The sequence below is a fragment of the Poecile atricapillus genome, chromosome 1, assembly GCF_030490865.1.
Source record: "Poecile atricapillus isolate bPoeAtr1 chromosome 1, bPoeAtr1.hap1, whole genome shotgun sequence".
Classification (NCBI taxonomy): Eukaryota; Metazoa; Chordata; class Aves; order Passeriformes; family Paridae; genus Poecile; species Poecile atricapillus.
The window spans coordinates 7622973-7632514 of NC_081249.1; positions in this window are offsets into that span (position 1 = coordinate 7622973).

Consider the following 9542-nt stretch of genomic DNA (forward strand, 5'->3'; position numbering starts at 1 on the left):
GTTTCCCCTCCAAGTTGCCTTTTGTACTAGGCAGTACTATTCTCAGTTTCACTTTTAATTCTCCCACAGCTGACTCAGATAAAATTCCCTGGAGGAAGCCGAGAAGCTCCTGAGCACTTGAGTCAAGACCAGAGTCCTCACAAGCCCTTCTCACTTTAAATTAAGCAACTTTTTGCCAATGGGCTCAACCAAAACTCCTCAAAACCTGACACTGCTGGGTGCTTGGAGACTCAGTTCTTAAATCTCAGCAAATTCCTAAATCTGGTATTCCTTCACTTGCGGAGTCCCCTCAGGCAGGCATTCTGAAAGGCAACACTGATAGCTCCAAAGCAGCCAGAAATGCAGCTTTCTGAGTCTCAAGGATGTTGCCTTAGGAAGCCAATATCAACCTCTGCCACCAAGCCATGTATGTGTATTGTGAAGTCAGTGTGTTTATGGAGTTATATCTGACTTTCAGAGTGTTTTTACCCAATGCTGACAGACACTGACCTTGTGTACACAAGTTTCCTTATCCATTCTGAAACTATCAACAGGTCCTACGCTACTGACCATCTTAACAAGCAGATTTCTCATTGTACACAACTATGGACACACTCCTAAGGATAGGAGGTATTTTATAAATGGTAAAGTAGCTCAGGCATCCAGAGTGTGGTAAAAAATTAATCCTACCATGGACATAATTCTCCAGTTGCAGTAGTGAAGACTTGTTTCTTGTTCTACACAGCTGCCGATGAGGCTAAGACCCCATAGCACATTTTTGTGAGTCTCTCATACTTTAAGATAGCAGGGCAATCAAAATATAAATTTAACATTGTCCAACCACAAATTAGCAAAGGGATTTGGAAACAGTCTTTAGTCAACAGTGAATATCTCTCATTAATATCAGAGATCTGTCTTTAGCAGCATAATTTCCACATGCACCATCTGATCAGTTCCCAAATTTCTGTGGACATTTTTAGGCTTCAAAAGGCAGAATCTTAGTGTGCAGGGCAAAGCCACTGCACTGAACCCAAGGATTACTAAACTGTGCCTGGACAGCTTTTGACAGAGTATTTACAAAATACTCCTCTATGCTGCAACACTTTTTTCTATCACTGCCTTTGCTGAGTACACCTCTATCCTCAATCTTAGCACATAATGCCTTTAACTCATGTGAAGAATTAAAAGGCAATCTGATTAAGAGCTGCTCTGTTCTTTGGCCAGTGTGCTGGCACCCAAGCCTTGCTGGTCCCCTTGTCTCTCCATGCTCCCAGACTGGTAGGTAGAATGTACACAGTTGATTGGAGGGAGCCTAGTGAAGAGCAGATTTATGATGATTCTCTGAAGAGATGCCTAAAATTTGTTTTCCAGCTTCAAAGAAGTTCTCATCTTGTCCTGAAAAAAACCACTAAAGACTGTTTACAGAAAGCAGAGACTCTTAGCTGAAAGGAGAGACAGAATTGGGAAGTTTTACAAGCTATGACTCTAGAGCAGGGATACACACAAAACATTTAGTCGCTTCAAACATACACTAGTCCTTATCTGAGGCAGCACTCAAGGCCTCTCTCTCTCTCTTTTTTCTTTCTTTAGTGAAGTCCTACTTTTATTTTCTGTAATGATTTAATGACACGATCAAGTAGTCACAGGCTTCTGTGGGAACTGAGGAAATATGAGCATAGTTTTGTTCTTATTCTTGTTATGTGAGGATCAGACACAGGGGAAAATGAGGCCATGAATGTGGACTCCGACTTTTAGGGGATGGAAGAGGGAATATTTTTTGACTAAAATAACAAGGGTTGTTGTCCCATGTGGAAGAATGAATGAAGAGAACGTGGAAATTCCCTGAACATTGAAATTTTCTGAGTTGGGCTCTATTTTTTCATATTTTTAGATTCCTTGCTAGCTTGGATTTTAAAAACCTTAATCATTTTTGTTTCTCTGGATTCAGATTTCTCTATCATCCCCACTGGACTCCAAATTATATTGCCTCCTTCTTTCACTCTCCAAGTTTTTTCACTGCTTTGTCTTCCCAAATGCTGTTTTCCATGTTCCAATTAGATTAAGGGCTTGTCTGCACAGGAAAGTTACACTACTATTAATTTGCAGTTTGCTTTAAAGAAATTATGTTAAACCTGGGCAGAAGGCCATGTGGACTCCCTGGTATTCCTCTGCAGGAATACAAATGGCTTATTTCAGGTTAGAGCAGGTCAATTAGGAACAGGAAGAACTTGCAAAACAGTAAGTTTTCCTACATCAGAACAAGGAGTCCAGCAGCTCCTTCTGCAGATTGTAACCTCCAAATGGGAAGAAAGGCTGGGGGCATGGTCTTGACCTGTGCAGGAGCGACAATCTGCTGGACAGAGGTAGCACAACACCAGGTGACTGCTGCTGTCGCTGCCCTGGCTCGGGCTGTGGAGCAGCTCTTGCCCACTGCAGCCTTTTTTCTACCAGGACAGACCAATCCACAGCACTCACAGGGCAGAAGTAGGGACTGCTGCCTCTGTGCAAGGTATTTGCTTCTAATCTGTTCATGTAGGTATTAAAAACTGAGTCCTTTGCCAAAAAAAATTACACTATAATGTTGTTCAGTACATCAAAGTCATGAGTATCCATCTACTGCCCCTCTTTAAATGAATGCCTGGAGTTAACTATTGGTTTATAAGTAGATTGTAATTTTATGAGTGTGCCTTTCTCTTGTAGGCAAGCCCAAAGAAGAGAAGATGAAGACAAAAGAAGAGAGACATAGCAGCAAGAAGAAAGAGGCGCGTCAGTAAATCTTGGATTCACATTCTCATTGTGAACTGGTTTGAACTAGTAAGCTTGTAATTGCCTAAATCAAAATAGGCACCTAGTCAAGATGGCTCCTACATTAATCAGCATCAGTTATACTTTGAAGGAGGCACTAATGTTTCTCATTTCGATTTCTGTAAGGCTGTTCTAATTACCATTTCTAAATACGAAGAGTAACTTTTATGTTATGTAACATAAATGTAACATTAGAGTCTTCTTTGAAAGCCCTTCAGAGTGTCACTGATCAAATACCACTTGCCAGCGCTGTCCCCTCTGGTGTGCAGGGGTTTGACTTCAGCTGCCAGCTGTGAGCACCTGGCAAGGCCTGAACTTTGCAGATAATGGTTGTGCAATGTGGTGGAGCTGCCAGCAGTGCTTGGATTAAGAGAGTGGCCTCAGCCATCTGAGGAATGCCCAGTGTTGCCCCTTATTAAGTGAGAGGGTGACTCTGACAGCTCAGAAATGCCTGTGAGGTTGTCAGGGTCCTGAGGACACCCCCAGCTTCCCACAGCCCTGCCAGGAACTGAAAGGACAAATCATGAAGCCCATAATGTAAACCCAACACTGGTCTTTGGAAGAAAGGGGGAAGAAGGTCCCTCTTCCTATTTTCCAAGCCCTTGCTGCAGTGCTGGTTCTGTCACTTGGCAGGGGAAGGTTCACCAATAGGGGAATGGGAGTGGTTTAGGGACATGTAATACAAAGGTTGGTGGCCTGAGTTAGTGTCACCAGGTTAGCAGGTCATCAAGACCACAGGGCATCGACCCTGTCAGGTCATTCAGATCTGGAAGAAACGTGATTAGTCCTGTTGACTGCCAGAGCTGAGACAGGTGGAGATACTGACAGTTCCAAAGAGCTAAGAAAAGATATCCAAACCCGGAGCATAGTCACCAATCCACGAATAACCCAACCCAGGACTTCAGAGCTGGTGTCCCTTGTGTTCTCTATCGCACCACACAGATCCTGGACCCATTAGCTAGGCACAAACTTCATGTTGCCTGGATTTTTGCTTAAATGGTTTAAACATGCTGGCCTGATGCCTGATGGCTGCTCTTGTGAGTGTGAGAATATGAATGTGGCTGAGTGAAACCTGTTTTGTTTCTGTTTTTATTTTAATTCAATCAAATCACTTTCTTCCCCTTCTCCTCCCACCCTCATCTCTCTTAGTGTTTTCTACCTTGTTTATGCCATGCTGGAGCAGTGTTTCCTATAGAGGAACAAGGAGTAGTAAAGAGGACCACCCAGAAGCATAATCTTTCCAATGGCAGGAGAGAAAGGACCTGCCATCTGAAAGGCAGGTTTTATTTAAAAATCTACTCTCAGGAGAAAAGTCTCTCTTTTTCTAGATGGATCTTCAAAGGCCATCCTATCCTTCTTGCTGACTTTGGTCACCAGTGCAGGTCACACAGCTGGAGCTCTGGCCCACTCCTTTGTAAGAGGCTTAGCTCAGGCTTCAGTGTGCTTATTGCAACCTTTCCACTTAAATAATTAAAGATAAAGGGTTTTGGAGACATCTAGTCCATGCCTTAAGACTAAATATATCCATCCACTCTGTTGGATGCTCATCAGACTGGATCTCCAGAATACCAACTGCATCCCCAAACTGGGGGAGGGCTCCCAACCCTGACTGGCTTCTCCTAAGGGGCAGGGCCCCAGGATGCTGTCACATCACCAGAGCTACTGCTCCTCAGCTGTGAGGAAGGAACTCCTGCTTCATGCTGAGACTGAAAAGCTGCTTAGTGAGCGAAGGGTTCCTGGCTCCTTTCAGACACCCACGGACATGGTGGAGCTGTATCCCTCCCACCCTTTTCCAAGGCAGGCAGCTCAGTGCCTGCAGTGAGGTAGGAGCTGCTGCTGCCTCTCTGTGAGACAGCAGCTGATGGTGGCTTCCCGATTGTATAAAGGACAGAAAAATGCTGCTGTTCAGCTGTGAGAAGTGGCTGTGCAGCTTGTTGTATGTCACCTCACTGTGGAGTAACTTCAGTCTTCATAGTAAACAGGAAGAATAGTTTATTTCCTTCCTCTTTGCAGAGGATGCATGCATTTTATGTATTTGTGTGCTACTATTTTGCCCCTCTTCAGACTTTGCTTCTTGAGACTGAATTGTTTTTCATTGTGCCTTACAGTTTATGTCTTCTGAACTTCTTGTAGAGCAGCAGTTTAGCATTTAAATGAATGTAGTGTTTATGAAATGAGCTGGACTGACAGGCATGGAAATGGAGACTTATGTCTTCACAGATTAGATGCCACAGTGGTAGGAGGAGTGAGAACTCCATGCCTGCCTTGTGATCTGGAACATCTCTAGAGGCAAGAAAAGGACGTAATGATGAAATCCATCAAAGTGGTTCAGGTTTCCTCTTTAATCAGTAGCCTCTAGGCTGTTTCAGCCTGCTAGCATTCATTTGTGCCAGAGGTGGTGGTGGCTTTGTGATACGGACAAAGCATTGCAATAGCAAGGAGCTGTGTTAACCAACTCATTTCACGTAACCTACCGGCCTTGTGGGGGCAGAGCATCCATGCAGGGTTCATCTCTGGCCACATGGAAGGCTCTCCAGCCACACCAGTCACCTCAGGCCCCTGATATAGCCATAGCAAGAAAAAGACACTGAGGTTATTAATCATCTCATCCTAAGGTAGATATTTAAAATAGATCAGATAAGACATACCTTTAAACTGCCTACAGGGCAACAGGCTCAGATGTATTGATAGACACTGCAGACATCTAAAATTAGGTGAGCTGAATCTCTCTCACCTCTGGAGTCAAACCAGTGACATACAGGTCAAAAGCCCCACTTCCCATGGTGAAACTTCAGAGCACATCTTCTGCCTTTCTGAATTTACGGCCACCTCCAAACAACCACCTGAGAGAATAATGAGGGTCTTCCATCAAGTGGCTGAATATTTTCACTGATTTTCAGAAGTAAAATTTATTACATTTTTCTTTTTTAGTTTAGTGTCCAAATAGTCTAGAACAGGAATCATTGCTTTTTGACTTCACTCATGAAAAGCAAATGTTTGGATTAGGAAGCACAGATATTCATCATGGCTGTAATAATGATATTCTGCAGAGGGGAATTTTAATGTTGATTCATCTGATACAGTTGAACTGTAAAGATTTATCTTGCAGATTCTTTGGCAAATAAGAACTTCAGAACAATGTTTTTTTTTACTCCCACGGCATTTTTTGCCCCTTCTCTCATTTTTGTTCCTTAGCTAATAGCTCATTAATAAGGAAAAAGGTTCTTTTGATACCATAGCACATCTGCTGACCCATTTCAGTGCGAGTGCATATATAACCACTTGTTTGTTTGCACTTCTACAGGTGTTGCTGCTGTGCAGATATGGGCTATGGTTAAATTTCATAATGGAAAATCTGACAGGCAGTTAACTAATCCATGAGTCATATTTCGTAATAGCCTAAAGGTCTCTGATGTTCGACCTTCATTTGATACCCTTGCCATCAGGCAGTTTATACATAACCCATCTGAAGAACATTCTTTATATAGATGACTGCATGCTGCCCTTTTATACCTGCAAGAATGGGCACTGCACTCACTGAGCCAGGGGAATCCGCTGGCTCTCTGTGAGCGGGACTGGAGAGTTGCACTGTGCCAGACTCACCTGGGGAATAGGGACAGTGGGAATCTCTCTGCTTAGTTTAAGCCTTCTGCAGGGCCTTGTTGAAAGGTAGGGAGAGGGGTGGGGAGCTGGTTTTGGACTCCACTCACCCTAAATGGACTTCTGGTTGGAACAACTCCAGTAATGAAAGCAGCAGTGGAACTTCCAGCACTAACATCTCTGCTGATTTCACCTGTGCGTGGCTCACTTCTTCCGGAGTCAGGAGAGACAGGGAATGAGACATCCTTTTGTCAGACCATCCCAAATGGGGATCCCTCCATTGCAGAGTCCAGCCAGCATTATCAATGCCAGGGTGCTAAAAGGAGCACCTAAAGTGGAGAAGGCCCACCTGGACAATCATCCCCTTTATTTTCTAGCCAAAGGGTGAAAAAGCAACACAGTGCTTACAAGAGGACCATAACATTGTTTGCTTTCAGAACTTCTCAAGTCTCAAAGGCAGCAAAGGATGTTGGCTTTGCTGCTGTTTTCAAAGCTAAAATAAGGCAGACACATGACTTCAGTAACTGCATGTGAAGTTTACATACTGTGACTCATCGTAATAAAGAAACCTAAACAAAACCCCAGTGTGTCATTGAAGCTGGAATATGTTTTCCATACTAAATTCTTTTAGGCTTGCTTTGGCTTCTTTTTTACAGATGTAGAACAGTAGAATATCTCAGGGATATTAACTCTTTGCTGTTGCAGGATAGAAAGTTCAGGTCTTTATGAATGGACCTATATAAAACACAGGAGAAGGTTATCTTATTTTTTTTAATCCTTTGGCACAACTTTTACAGCAGTGCCAAATGCTGGACAAGAGCAGCTGAGAAGACAAATGGAAAGAAGAAAGTAAAGGAAAAAAAGGGTTGTATCCCAAGATTTAGCAGGCTGTCTCTTTAAGAAGCTCTGCCATTTCCAAGTGACTATTTTGTAATTGTCTGTAGGATAGCAGCAGGCACCAGGAGTGATGTATATGTAGCATGTGAGTTGCCTGCTGTATATGGAAAACTGCCTAGGGAGGGATTGGCACAGTGGGAGGGGGAGCATGACCAGGCTGGCTGTAGGCACCCGTGAGGAGGTTTGTCATCCTGCTGAGTCAACGGGAGACACAGCACCTCCAACGGGGCTTTTGCCTGCTGGGTGTTCAATGCTAGGCAGCTGAAGTTACGTGGTAGGAGCCTATAATGACAGGCTCATATGCATGGAATTCATTTTGCATGGATGATCTGGATTACCAGCTCCAGACCTCTTCATCTGGAGTAAAGCTGGCACTGGACTGGGCAAGGCTCACTGTGGCTGTTTCTCAGGGCTCTCCTTGCAGCCCTTCTCAAACCCATGCAGAAGGTAAGAAAAGCCCAAACAAAGGTTTCAGTTGGATTCAGGTTCATTTCAGAGGGGCAGCAGTGTTTGGAGTCTGACAAGGGAGTTGCTAAAACGGGGTCAGGAGAAAGGAAAGGATTACACTGCAGATGTATCCACCCCACTGTCAGCAATTCTACCTCTCCACTCACCTCTGCCTTCCACTCTCATAGGAGCTGATTTTTGGCTGGTATTTTAATGGTGTGAAATCCTATTTATCAGCAGATGATAATAGTTGATACTTCTTATTGTGTAGGTCCAGTTGTACAAGTTTCTGTCTAGTCAGTCACAAAATTTCTGGCATCTAGACTATTCCAATTAACAGGAAGAGTTAGGGTTTTTCCATCTTTGCAAATAACTTCCCAAGAAGTCATCATCAAAAGTTGCATAAACACACAGCTATCCTTGTCACACTCCAGGCCAAATGACAGTATAGCTAGATTCAGAAAGTCAAGAGAGGTTTTTCCTGAGTGGTACTAATTATATGGATAGTACTGAGATAAACCTGACAGAAACAGTGTGGTTTAAACTCTAGACCTTTAGCCTTAGAGAACTTTCAATCCTGTTCAACTACTCCCTTGTTCCACCAGCTCAGGCCACAGCCTCATAGTGCCTTACTGAAAGATTCTTGTTGCTGTCATTTAGGGTCTCAGCAAGAGGAAAATCCAAATCAAAATACAAATCCCACTGGCAGGACAAGGCTGCTGACACAAATGTAATATAAAAAAATGCATTAAAGAGTTGTACAACTCTGTCTGAAGACCTGAGGAATTCCTCTCCCAGTCTGCCCCTCAGTGCCCACTGAACCATTGCCCCCATCATGATATGTGGATCATGATATACATAACAAACTTCTGGTTTAAAGTGACAGGGTAGAGGAACTCTACTGTATGCCTGTTCTACAACATTCTGAACTCTTGCATTGGCTGAATTTTTGTCTTTTGAAAAATATTTTTTTTCAAAGTCACCTTAATATCAGAAGATAATTTTAATTTTGTCCATCTTTCCAAATTTTTATTGCAGTGTTGCTGTAGTTAAACTTTAAAATGCAGGGACATCACTACATGACATTTTTTGTGTCTTTTCCAAACAATATCTGGACTGAAAATTACTAAAAAGAGATACACATTTGCAGTTCTTTGTTTAACTCCTCTGGCTTGTTTTCAGTTTTTTACAGTGTTTTCCAGGCTTTCAGTTTCACCTCCTGTTTTGTTTTTTTTTTGGTTCCCTGAGCTGATGTGGTGTCTTTGATGCTGCAAAAGGGCAAGGTAAAGCATCAAAGGAAAAAAAAAGGTAAAATACTGTGATAAAAGTGCAGGCATCACCCCAAGGGTTCATGTACTGAAACATCTTTAAAATTCTTCTTAAAACAGTTGGAAGCTGACAGTGTCCTTTTAAGGACAGTTTATGTTAAGAAATCCTGCTTAGTCTTATGAGCAAGTTTTGGCTGAGCACAAGTGCTAATGACTTTGAAATGAAAAACATTTCTAAAGACAAAAATAGCTAGTACTGAAATCTCTCACAGTCATTACTTACAATTTCTGTGTGCTCCCTTGTCCAGATTTATGATTGCTTGCCGTGCCAGCAGAATTTACAACTTTGTGTATTTGTCTTTAATGTTGTAATTAAAATCAGGATGATTTTCATGGGCCCTGAATAATTTGTAATTCTTGTGAGCGTTCTGTCTTTTAAGTGGCCTTACATAAGATGTAATCTTCATTCTCCTAAGCATGCATACACAATTTTCTTAATACTCATTGATGTTTTCATCAAGGAATTGTATACCTTTGGGGTTATAT